Source organism: Cervus elaphus, chromosome 12 (genome assembly GCF_910594005.1).
Source record: "Cervus elaphus chromosome 12, mCerEla1.1, whole genome shotgun sequence".
Lineage (NCBI taxonomy): Eukaryota > Metazoa > Chordata > Mammalia > Artiodactyla > Cervidae > Cervus > Cervus elaphus.
Window position 1 is genome coordinate 86,603,938 of NC_057826.1, and position 12,665 is coordinate 86,616,602.

Here is a 12,665-nt window from a genome sequence, read left to right on the forward strand (position 1 = left end):
TGTGAATGTATGGCAAAAACCACCACAATATTGTAATTAGCCTCCAATTAAAATAAAAAATAAATTAATTAATTAAAAAAAAAGAAATTGCCCAGCTAGAGAGCCCAGAGTCAGGAGGCCCTCCTGCCATGGTAGAGTTGTCCGATCAGGGAGAAAGCTGAGAAGCTGCACGGAATCTCTGAGAGCCTTGAGGTGGGAGTCAGGGAACAGAACTTAGGGCAGAGAACTGGGACTGGGAAATTAAAACACTTCAATTTAAATTGAGTGAGGGTAGACGGGCTTCCCCCGTGACTCAGTGGTAAAGAATCCGCCTGCCAATGCAGGAGACTTGGGTTAATCCCTGATCGGGAAGATCTGACATGCTGCAGAACAACTAAGTCCAAGCACACGATGATTGAGCCTGTGCTCTAGAGCCCAGAAGTCACAGCTACTGAGCCCACATGCTGCAACTGCTGAGGCCCGTGGGCGCTAGAGCCCGTGCTCCGCAACTGGAGAAGCCACCACAATGAGAAGCCCAAGCACCGCGACGGAAGAGTAGCCCCCACCCGCCGAAGCGAGAGAAAAGCCCACGCAGAAAGGAAGACCCAGCTCAGCCAAAACTAAAAATAAATTAAAAATTTTAAAAACCAATATCAAAGATTAGTTGATTCAAAATTTGATAAACAGTAACTAGTTTTTTTTTAAAAAGGAGTAATGGTGGAAATTCCCTGGCTGTCCAGTGGGCTAAAGGTCCAGGTTCAATCCCTGGTTGGAGAACTCAGATTCCACAAGCCACATGGCACGATCAAAAAGAAGAAGGAGAAGAAAAGTGTAAGAGTGAACCAGAAACAAATTGGTCTCCACAAATTCCACAGGCTGGCTTTGATATCTGGGTAAGCCATGAGGTCTTCAGCCTTGAAACTGGACTAAGGTGATCATGGGATACCCTAGATGCCCGGCAGAAGCTAACTAAAATCCTAATTGAAAGACGATGACATCATTTTAGGCCTCAAGTAATTTTTTTTTTTTTTTGGCCCTACCTAGAGGCTTGTGGGATTTTAGTACCCCGAATAGGGATTGAATCTGGGCCCTTGGCAATGAGAATGCAGAGTCCTAACCAATGGACCGCCAGGCAATTCCCTCAAGTAATTTCTAAAGGTTACCTTTCAAACATCCATCCTACTATCGAAGAAAACTAGACATGAAAGATGACAAGACAACACAACCAAGGATCAGATGAAGCAGTAGATGCTGAGACACGGTGACTGCAGCCATGGAATTAAGAGATGCCGCTCCTTGGAAGGAAAGTGATGACCAACCTACACAGCATATTGAAAAGCAGAGACATTAATTTGCCAACAAAGGTCCGGCTATGGTTTTTCCAGTAGTCATGTATGGATGTGTGAGCTGGATCATAAAAAAGGCTGAGTGCTTGGGGGGAAAAAAAAAATAGGCTGAGTGCTGAAGAACTAATATTTTCGAACTCTGGTGCTAGAGAACACTCTTGAGAGTCCCTGGGACAACAAGATCAATCCAGTCAATCCTAAAGGAAATCAGTCCTGAATATTCATTGGAAGGACTGATGCTGAAGCTGAAGCTCCAGTACTTTGGCCACCTGATGCGAAGAACTGACTCACTGGAAAAGACCCTGATGCTGGGAAAGATTGAAGGCAGGAGGAGAAGGGGACGGCAGAGGATGAGAGGGTTGGTTGGCATCACTGACTCAATGGACATGAACTTGAGCCAACTTCAGGAGATGGTGAAGGACAGGGAAGGACTGCATTCTATGGGGTTGCAAAGCCTGAACTTAGCACCTGAACAACAACACAACATGATCGGATCACACTGTCAAACAAAAGTACTTGCTATTTTTAATCAATGGAATCATGCAGTGTGTACGTGTATCTTCACAGAAGAAGGGCTAGAAGAGAGCTGCACGTTGGCCTTCTGTTTATCCCATCCCCTCCATTCACAACTCACACCCTAGGTGACCCTAGGAAGTCTTGATTACACTTTCCTTCCTCTCTTTAAACCTTTGTTCCTGCAGTTTCCTCCATCGGGGATCCCACACCCAAGTAGGATGGATGCTTGCTGTGCCCTTTCGTTCAGGAAGCCTTCCCTACCCCCTCCAGCTAGAACACAGCTTTTTCTCCTTTCTCATCTTCCTCTCTTAGAACCCTTTGTATCCCCCTGCCTTGTATTTTGGGTGGTTGTGTTCCTGCCTTTCTCCCCACTGGACCAAGAGCTCTTTGGGGGCTGGGGCTGAGTTGACTGCTGTTTTCGCCCTGCATATCCTCTGCTCAGTGCTGGGCACTCGGGAGGATGACCACTGAGGGACAGGGGACAGGCTTGCTAAGGCTCTTGAGCACATTTGTCAAGGTCCTGACACTCTCAACTTGACCTGGGTTCCAAGGCAAGGAAACTTGAAGGTACTTCACTTCCCAAGCTCTCGCATGGGTGGACATATGAAGACATGTTCCACTAGCGTTTTGTATTCCGTGTGCTTGCACACACCTAGGAGAGCATATTGCTCAGCGGCTGGGGAAAGTAGGCACATTTAGCCCCATTTGACAGGTGGGAGATTGAGGCTTAAGGAGGTAAATAAGATATCCCAATGATTATCAAGCCTGGATGTGCCTAGAAGTCACCTGGGGAGCTTTTATTTATTTGTTTATTTAAAAATATTTATTTAGCTGTGCCAGGTCTTAGTTGCAGCTCTCGGGACCTTTAGTTGCAGACTGTGCAATCTAGTTCCCTGACCAGGGGTTGAATCCAGACCCCCTGCATTGGGAGTGCAGAATCTTAGCCACTGAACCATTATGGAAGACCTGAGTTTTAAAAAAAATTAAGTCTGAATCTCTCTGGGTAGAACCCAGGTGATTCTAAGATATAACCAAGTTTGAGAATCACTGGACAAGTCCATGGCCCATAACTGGTTGGAAGTAGAACCAACACAAAAATTCTACATCTTAAGGGAACACTCTTTCTTTCTTCCCAAGAACTGGGATGGTTCTTGGACCACAGGCTCTTTAGGGTCTCACAAGCTGCAAGGAAGTGCTGGACATGTGGGCTCCACAGACAGGCTTGGCTTCTATAAGACCGACATGCTCCCTCCTTGTCCTCCCCTGACTCCAGAACTCGGGTCCAGACAGCCAAAGCCCAGGGGACAGTGGGTGACTCAGACACTTCCTGTTTTCTTGGCTACAATGACAAGGGGGTGGAAGCAGCCCAGGCCGGGGTTCATGGCCTAAGAGAGGGGTCTTGGAGTGAGGAGGAGGTGGGAGCTGAGCGCCCCTTTCCCTGAGATGTGGAAGGACTGAGCTGAGCAGAGCCACATGGGGTGAAGATGAGGTTGTTCATTTGGTGGCCAGGTTAACAAAGGGAGGGAGGATTGGGGCCCAGCTTTCCTTAAAATATGAGGATTTTCTGAGTCCTCAGAGGTTGAAAGAGAGCCCTGTGGTTCTGTCTGAATGTTTGGGTCAGGCAAGCTGGGAGACTGAATAGGTCAGGAGATGTCCACACAGGGAGGCCAAGCACCCGGGTTGTCCTGGCCCTGCCCTGCCATGAATTACCGTGTGACCCCCAGCACAGCCCTGGGCCATTCCAAGCCCCTGCTTCCTCTTCTATGAAATGCAGAGGGGCTGAACTCTGAGAAATCCTGAGATTCTAAGAAAAACCCTAAACTCTCTCAGCCATCAGAGCACTGTATGTGCTCCAGGACACTTTTTATTTGCATAATTTTGATTTCAAGTCAGACAATAATGCTGAGAATTAGGTGGGGAAAGTATTATGATTACCTGGTGGCTATAGATGATCAAGGAGACCAAGAAAGATGTGGCCAAGGGTGTGTGAGAATGGTGACCTGAATGCTCCTGGTGGCCCAACTGGATTACTCGCTTCCTTAAAGGACAGCAATCTGGGGGTACTTGGTGGCTCAAAAGGTAAAGAATCTGCCTCAGTGCAGGAGACCTGGGTTCAATCTCTGCATCAGGAAGATCCCCTGGAGAAAGGAATGGCTACCCATTCCAGTACTCTTGCCTAGAGAATTCCATAGACTGAAGAGTCTGGTGGGCTACAGTCCATGGGGTTGCAAAGAATCAGACATGACTGAGCAACTAACACACATGAAAAATCAGACATATTTGAATCATGGCTTCAATCATCTCCCTGCTGGGATCACTCTTAGAAAGTGATCTTAAAAAAAAAAAAAAAAGAAAGTGATCTTAAATTCAGAAAAGATTTATTGGTTAGGAAGATATTCACTAAAGTGGATTTTATATTAATGAGCAGTTAAGCATAGCCCAGACATCCAGCAATAGAAAACTGGAGACTGTAGAAAATGCATTAGCTACCTTTGTCTGAGTAGCAAGTTACCCTCACAAACTTGGTGGCTTAACTAATGAGAATTTGTTATCTCAGAGTTTCTGTGGTTCAGGATCCAGGTACAACTTGGCTGGGTGCCTCTGGGTCAGGGTCTCTCAGGAGGCTGCGATCTCGGAGTGGGCTGGGGCTGCAGTCATCCCAAAGCTTGACTGCCGAGAGGATCCACTTCCAAGTTCACTCACCTGGCTGTTGACAATCTCAGGTCTTTGCTGGCTCATCAGGTCCTCATCTTGTGGCTCCTCCACAGCGTAGCTCACAGCATGGCGCTGGCTTTCCTGAGGGCAAGTGAGTGACCCGGAAGGCACTCGGTCCTCCTGTGACTTGACCTTGGGAGTGACCTCTCCTCACTTCCGCCTTATTCTCTTCCATACAAGTGAGTCTAGGTCTAGACCAGGTTCGAGGGGAAAAGATTACACAAGCATCCTGAGAATACCCAGTAACTGTAGGGAAAGGAAGAATTCTCCTGACCCTCTGAGGGTCCCTGAATGAGTCTGAAAATTAAACTGACAATAACAGGAGAAAAGCATGCCCGTAGAGTTAGATTTCTATGTGACATGAGCCTGCACAAGGAAATGAAGGCCTGAAAAAAAGCCCTGAGTGGTTTTATGTTGGGTCTCATGTAGAGTGGGCAGTTGTATAGGGATGCTAAAACCGTTTACCTCAGATTGGGACTGGGACTGGGACTTGAGCTCATGTGCTGGGCCTCAAACCCAGCCAAAACTCTGCTTAGGACTTGAACCCACATGCTTAGGACTCAAACCCAGCCAAAACCCTGCTTGGGACTCAAACCCACGTGACTGGGACTTAAACCCAGCCAAAACCCAGACAACAGAGGATGAGATGGTTGGGTGGCACCATTAACTCAATGGACATGAGTTTGAGTAAGCTCTGGGAGTTGGTGATGGACAGGGAAGCCTGGTGTGTTGCAATCCATGGGGTCGCAAAGAGTTGGATGCGACTGAGTGACTGAACTGAACTGAACTCCCACCCATTAGCATATGAAATTACCCAGCTTATAAAAACTAACTGTACCACATTTTGTGGCCTCAGTCACCCTCTATGATGGCCCGCCGCCTGTCTGGGCAGTGTGCTTCTCGCTGAATCTGAACAAATCCACTTCTTACCTATCACTTTGTCTCTCACTGAATTCTTTCTGCAATCAGACTTCAAGAACCTGAGCTTCTGTAGGTCCTGAAACCAGGTACCGTTAGTACCTGCTTAGTTAGTGTTAATTCCTCAGTTGCGTCCAACTCTTTGCGACACCATGGAGTAGCCGCTTGCTCCTTGGAAAGAAAGCTATGACCAACCTAAACAGCATATTAAAAAGCAGAGACATTACTTTGCCTACAAAGATCTGTCTAGTCAAAGCTATGGTTTTTCCAGTAGTCATGTATGGATGTGAGAGTTGGACTACAAAGAAAGATGAGCTCCGAAGAATTGATCTTTTGAACTGTGGTGTTAGAGAAGACTCTTGAGAGTCCCTTGGACTGCAAGGAGATCCAACCAGTCCATCCTGAAGGAAATCAGCCCTGAATATTCATTGAAAGGACTGATGCTGACGCTGAAACGCCAATATTTGGCCACCTGATGCAAAGAACTGACTTATTTGAAAAGACCCTGATGCTGGGAAAGATTGAGGGCAGGAGGGGAAGGGGATGACAGAGGATGAGATGGTAGGATGGCATTGCCGATTCTATGGACATGAGTTTGAGTTCTGGGAGTTGGGAAGCTCTGGTATGCTGCAGTCCATGGGGTTGCAAAGACTCTGACACAACTGAGCTACTGAACTGAACTGAACCAAAACTTAAGTAACGGATTTTCTGGCCTGGGGGCTGAGGGGGTGGGTAGAAAGGAGTCCAGGCCTCACATCTGTCCTTGAGCCTGTCTGAATAGTAAGAGTTGACTTAAAACTCAACATTCGGAAATCTAAGATCATGGCATCCAGTCCCATCACTTCATGGCAAATAGATGGGGAAACAACAGAAACAGTGAGAGACTTTATTTTTGGGGGCTCCAGCCATGGTGACTGCAGCTATGAAATTAAAAGACACTTGCTTCTTGGAAGACAAACAACCTAGACAGGATATTAAAAAGCAGAGATACTACTTTGCCGACAAAGGTCTGTCTAGCCAAAGATATGGTTTTTCCAGTAGTCATGTATGGATGTGAGAGTTGGACTATAAAGAAAGCTGAAAAAAAAAAAAAAGAAAGAAAGCTGAGTGCCGAAGAATTGATGCTTTTGAACTGTGGTGTTGGAGAGGACTCTTGAGAGTCCCTTGGACTGCAAAGAGATCCAACCAGTCCATCCTAAAGGAAATCAGTCCTGACTATTCATTGGAAGGACTGATACTGACACTGAAACTCCAATACTTTGGCCACCTGATGTGAAGAACTGACTCATTTGAAAAGACCCTGATGCTGGGAAAGATTGAAAGCAGGAGGAGAAGGGGACGACAGAGGATGAGACAGTTGGATGTCATCACCGATTCGATAGACATGAGTTTAAGTAAGCTCTGGGAGTTGGTGATGGACGGGGAAGCCTGGCATGCTGCAGTCCATGAGGAAGCAAATAGTTGGACTCAACAGAGCGACTGAACTGAACTGAACTGAGCAGTAAGATGCTATAAATTCTCCCACAGGGATAGCCTCATGGGTGTGTTCCAGGCCAATCTGAATCACTTCTAATCTCACTGCATATTCCTGGGTTTATCAAAGCCCTAGGAATTGGGGTTGGGGGTGATTCTTTTTTTTTGGGGGGGGTGATTCTTAGAGCAGCAATGTTTGGGGAGGATTTGGTATATAGGGGGTGGTATGGATTGGGGAGACAGAGGAAGTGACCCAGGGGAAAAGGGGAAGGCTGTTGACACAGTGGAAAAACACTGGAGTTGGAGTCTTAGACCCTGGTTTTACCAGTCATTTGAGAGTGATTCTTACAAGCCTCAGTTTTCTCATCTATAGAATGGGATGCAAATGAGTAATGTGGCTCTTCCTCATTTAATAGGAGTGAGATAGATTATGCACAGACATCTACTTTGTAAACTGTAAAGTTGTGGACCAGTGATGGTTTCTTCAGGGATTAACTAGAGCAAATACACCCACCCCTCTTGCCACTGAGCTCCCAACAGGAGTCAAGTCCTTCCCCAACCATGAGCAGAAGGCAGGGTTGGGTCCCACATACTGAGCCAGTTTCATCTATCTCATCTCTGACTGGTTATGTTAGTTAAATGTTGGTGTTGAGTATACTTCAGTTAAAAAGAATGAGGTTACCTCTAAAGAAAGACAACTTGGCAACATCTATTGAAAGCACAATTGACTCAGCAATTCCATGCTTAGGAATAGATATACACACACGGGTATGAAATTACATGAACAGGAATATTCATTGCAGCATTCTTTGTGAGAGCAAAGCATTGGAAAGAAAAAAAGTGTCCATCCACAGGGAACTGGTAAGATCAATCATGGAACACCCATACAATGGAGTGCTGGGAAGGCATTAAAATGAATGAGGCAGTGCTGGGTGCACTGATCCAGAAAGGCCTCCAATATACATTTAAAAATTTTTTTTAAAAAGTTGCCAAACACTTACCAGTCTAGCTCCACTAATGTAGAACATCAAAGAAAGCAACTTTTATATCCCCAATTTGCATGAAAAGAGGGAGGAAATGCAGGGAGTGACAGTGGCCAGTTGTCAGAAGTGGCCACCTAGGAGAGGGATGGTGGGAGCAAGGGACAAGGAAACGGACTTTACCCTTTTTTACTCCACATACTTCAGAGATGGTTGCCATTTCTTTGAAATGTGAATATATTCATGTGTTTTCTGTATGATTTTGCAAACTTAAAAAACACATGTATATTTAAATAAATATATATTTATGTACTATATAGATTACATATGTTTATATATATGCTTATAGCACTTCCTGGTGGCTCAGATAGTAAAGAATCTACCTGCAAAGCAGGAGACCCAGGTTCGATCTATGGGTTGGAAAGATCCTCTGGAGAAGGGAATGGCAACTCACTCCAGTATTCTTGCCTGAAGAATTCTGTGAACCTATGAGCCTGGTCGGCTACAGTCCCTGGGATCACAAAAAGTCAGACACAACTCAGCTACTAACACACATATATGTTTACAAGGGCTTCCCAGGTGGCGCTAGTGGTAAAGAATCTGCCTGTCAATGGAGGAGACAAGAGACAAGGGCTTGGATCCCTGGGTCTGGAAGATCCTCTGGAGGAGGCGTGGCAACCCACTCCAATATTCTTGCCCCCAGAATCCCACGAACAGAGGAGCCTGGTGGGCTACAGTCCGTGGGATTGAAGAGTTGGACATGACTGAAGTGACTTAGCATGCACGGATATATTTTTATATAAACCTTAGAATCTTTCACTATCTTTGACATTTTGGATCCCTGGCTGTTTCAGAAAGCTTCTGCTCTCATCCCTGGTACTCGTGGGTACTTCCTCCTTAGGAGGGAGTCGCCAGCATGGTTCAGTGAGACCACCTGTGTAGAAGGACCCAGGCTCCCCTCTTCCAAGATGGCGCCTCAACCCAGGCGACGTGCTCTGTGTTGGGACTTCTGGTGGCTCAGACGGTAAAGCGTCTGCCTACAATGCGGAAGACCCAGGTTCGATCCCTGGGTCGGAAAGATCCCCTGGAGAAGGAAATGGCAACCCACTCCAGTATTCTTGCCTGGAAAATCCCATGGACTGAGGATCCTGGTAGGTTACAGTCCATGGGGTCGCAAAGAGTCGGACACAACTGAGCGACTTCACATTCTTCCACTTTCTTTCTAGTGCCTGTCAGACCAGGACCCCAGGACCCCAGCCCCCGCCTCAGGTCTGCTCCCTGCCCTTGGACAAACCCTCGAGCTTATTCTCACACCTTCTGTGCAAGGAGGAGGGAAAACAAAACACAGCCAAGAAAACCTTCATTCCTTAAATAGTAGTCAATGCTAGATAAAAACAGACAAGATTAGAGGCTAGTAAAGAGTCAGACTCTAATCATTCTCCTAAATAGAAATGAAATGAAGTCTGCCTGTTTTGTTTTGTGTGAGGGGGAGGGATTTTTTTTAATTTCCTTTTTTGGCCACACCGCGCGGCATGCTAATTTCCCCCACCAGGGATAGAACTGTGCCCCCTGCATCGGAAGCACAGAGTCTTAACCACTGGACCACTGGGAAGGCCCTGTCTTGCATGGTCTGGAAGACAGACCCAAAGAATGTTCTGAGAAAAGAAAAACTGAAGAGGTTTCTCCCACACTTTTACTGAGACTTCCCCTCCCTCTCCCCATCCCATATTCTCACCCATGCTGCCTTGCATGATCTGGAAGCTGAAGGCTTGTCTGGGGGTCTTCAGTAGCTGGCCAGGGGCTCCCCACATGTGAAGATGAGGGAGAAAATGCAAGGCAGGACCTGGGAAATCACCGGCAGAGGAGCCCAGAGCAAAGAGCTCCGGTGGGAAAGCGCTGGTTGGCTGGGCAGCCTGGTTCCGGATGCATCACCATCACTGTTGCTTGTTCACAGGTGCCAGCTTCCAGCCATCCAAGACCGCTATTCAGACTGCCATTCCCTCCCCAACTTCTGCCCTGCAGGGTTCCTGGGCGGCAAAGCCATCAGTGAGGGGGCTCCTTTGGTTTAGATGGTTTCACTGCCAATGCCAGTGTCTGGACAAGAAAAGGATTCTTCGTGTGTGTGTGTGTGTGTGTGTGTGTGTGTGTGTGTGCACACATGCATACTCTACACACAGTTTCATATTCTGTGGATAGAGTGTCAATTCATTCCAGATTTACTGGAACAGCCTCAATTTCACATATTTGGCCACCACAGACCATTGAAATATCTTGAAAATTCCACTATGATTATTTATGCAGAAATCCTTCAGTCTCGTTCCAAAAAAAGGATTTGAGAACCAGCTTGTAGAGTTGTATATACCTCAGCAGGATTTAAAAATAACAGACAAGGAAATTGGGAAGAAGGGAGAGCAAGATGACACAGAAATGCATAGCTCATGTCCTCTGTACATGCTGGAGGCAGGCCACAAACGTAATATCAGAATTTCCAAGCAGCCAGAAGTAAGAGGGAAAGAAGATGACATGGATTCCTGCTTCTGACACCCATGGGAATTTCCCCCAAAGTCCTCAGAAAGATGCAGCGTGACTCAGAGTTAGAAAGAAACAAACTCACGTTCCGTATCTTAACAGTGGTTTGGTTACACGTGACTGCATTTGTCAAAACTCACAGAATAGTGCATTTAAGATTTGTGCATTTCACTGCAAGCAAATTTTACCTCAAAAAGAAAAGAATCATAACATGGTTAATGATATGCCTACTGAAGGGTTTAAGGATGAAGTGACCTGATGCTCTCAGCTTACTTTTGAAATGCACCCAAAAGGTAAGTTGAATTGCTGGGTGGAGAGAGGAAAAGAGAGATGGACATGTGATAAAGCAAGGATAATCTCAGCGGTGGGCACAGGGTCTGGGCAATATAATTCTTTCCACTTTTCTGTGTGTTTGCACATTTTTATTAATAAAAGATAGGGAGGGGCTCAGAGAAATGAAGTGGGCCTTAGAAGTGACCATCAACACTCAGAATATAAAAGACCCTGGGTTTTGTTAGCCAGAGTTAGCAGCAGCCTCAGAATCCCCTGACCCCATAGGCAACTTGCCTTCAGGTGGTGATTGGGGCTGTGGGGTGCAGAGTTTTGGCCTCAACAGACAGAGAGGCCTGATTCCTGCAGAGTCCACAGCATGGAGGGATTTTGGCATCTCCCAGACAAAGCTCTCAGATCATGGAAAGCCCTTGTCAGAGCATTAGGGAGCATCTCTCCTCTGAGGCTCTGTGCCTCGCCAAGAGGGCCCTTCTGAGTGGTCAAGGTGGACTTCAGCCTTCATGATATGATGGCATCGATGACAGATGTGGTTTGGTGATTTTGTTTTTGTTTCATTTTGTACCATGGCAGGAGGTTTGCGTGATCTCAGTTCCAGGACAGGGGATTGAACCTGGGCCATGGCAGTGAAAGAGCCGAATCCTAAACACTAGTGTGTGTTAGTTGCTCAGTCGTGTCTGACTCTTTGTGGTGCATGGACTGCAGCCCGCCAGGCCCCTCTGTCCACGGGATTCTCCAGACAAGAATACTGGAGTGGGTTGCCATTCGCATCTCCAGGGGAATCTTCCCAACCCAGGGATCGAACCCAGCTCTCTTGCATTGCAGGCAGATTCTTTACATCTGAGCCAGCAAACTCCCATGAAGATGGTTTTTTGAGGCTTTTCGCTCTGCTAGGCACTGCACAAAGCATTTACACCTAATTACATTTCATTTAATGCTTAAAGACCCTATAAAGCAAGTGCTATTGTCATCCTCATTTGTATATGAAAAATGGCTCTGAGAAATTCAGTAACCTGTATGAAACACTCAGCTGGCAGATGCTGAGCTGGGATTCAAAGATATATTTGACTGTCATGTCTTGATGCTAATCAATACCCTCTTCTGCTCCACAGGCCACTCTTCCTCCAGGGGTTTGTCCCAGAGGACTTGTCTACTCCATCCTCAGAAGAAAGCTCAGGAGAAGGTCTGACTTGGGCGCAGAGTGTCCTTATAAACCGAGCACCTCCCTCCTGTCCCTGCACTTCCCCACGACGTGGGGTGCTCTGCACCCACGACGGACTTCCTTCCCCACACTCCCTGCAGACAGGTACACACATGTACACATAGACAGACACACACCAGCCAATCCCCTGATGGGCTCAACCAAGCCCATTCTCATCCCTGCAAACTGCCAGCTCCATCTCAGCCCAGTTCCTGCAGAGACAAGACAGCCTGAAAACAGCCTGTCACCCCTGTAATGAACTTGAGAGCTGAAGAAGACTCCAGACAGCTGGTAGCCAGCCTCCAGATAGAGGCTGGATGGGACCTAGAGACCCCTTTCCTCCCCAGAGAGAGAAGGATTGACTCCTAGGGCCAGGAAAGAGAATGACTGGGCCCTGGCTGTCATCAGGGTGTACCCTTAAATAATAGCTCTTGTTATTGTTACCGGATCCCACAGCCCCTTCCTGGTGGCATGGAGGCAGGAATCTGTTTTCCTGAATCCCCGGTGTCCTTCCCACACCTGCCCTTTGATTCCCTCTGAAGGATCCTGAGATATAGAGCGGGCTGAGCTGAGCCTCTCCCATCCTCACACCCACTTTGACCCAGTGCCTGGGATCCATCCATGCTCCCCAGGATGGAAGACCAGACATTTTGCTTTTACCACGTCCCTTCCTGAAAGACATGGAGCTTAGATTCTAGCCTGGGCCCTATGGAGGCTGTT

At 47.0% G+C, this 12,665-nt stretch overlaps 1 long non-coding RNA gene across 2 annotated transcripts in view; it reads right to left on the bottom strand.

The window, feature by feature from the left end:
- Positions 1–9,984, bottom strand: part of LOC122704818 — a 117,896-nt gene extending 107,912 nt beyond the window's left edge. Inside the window, exons 1-2 of one of the 2 annotated variants that reach the window (XR_006343946.1) lie at positions 9,663–9,984; positions 4,545–4,637 (exon numbers count right to left, since the gene is read on the bottom strand). This is a non-coding gene — a long non-coding RNA (uncharacterized LOC122704818). Of the gene's footprint in view, positions 1–4,544; positions 4,748–9,662 lie in introns of both variants that reach the window. The other variant, XR_006343945.1, reaches the window with a different exon arrangement.
- Positions 9,985–12,665: the final 2,681 nt, after the last annotated feature.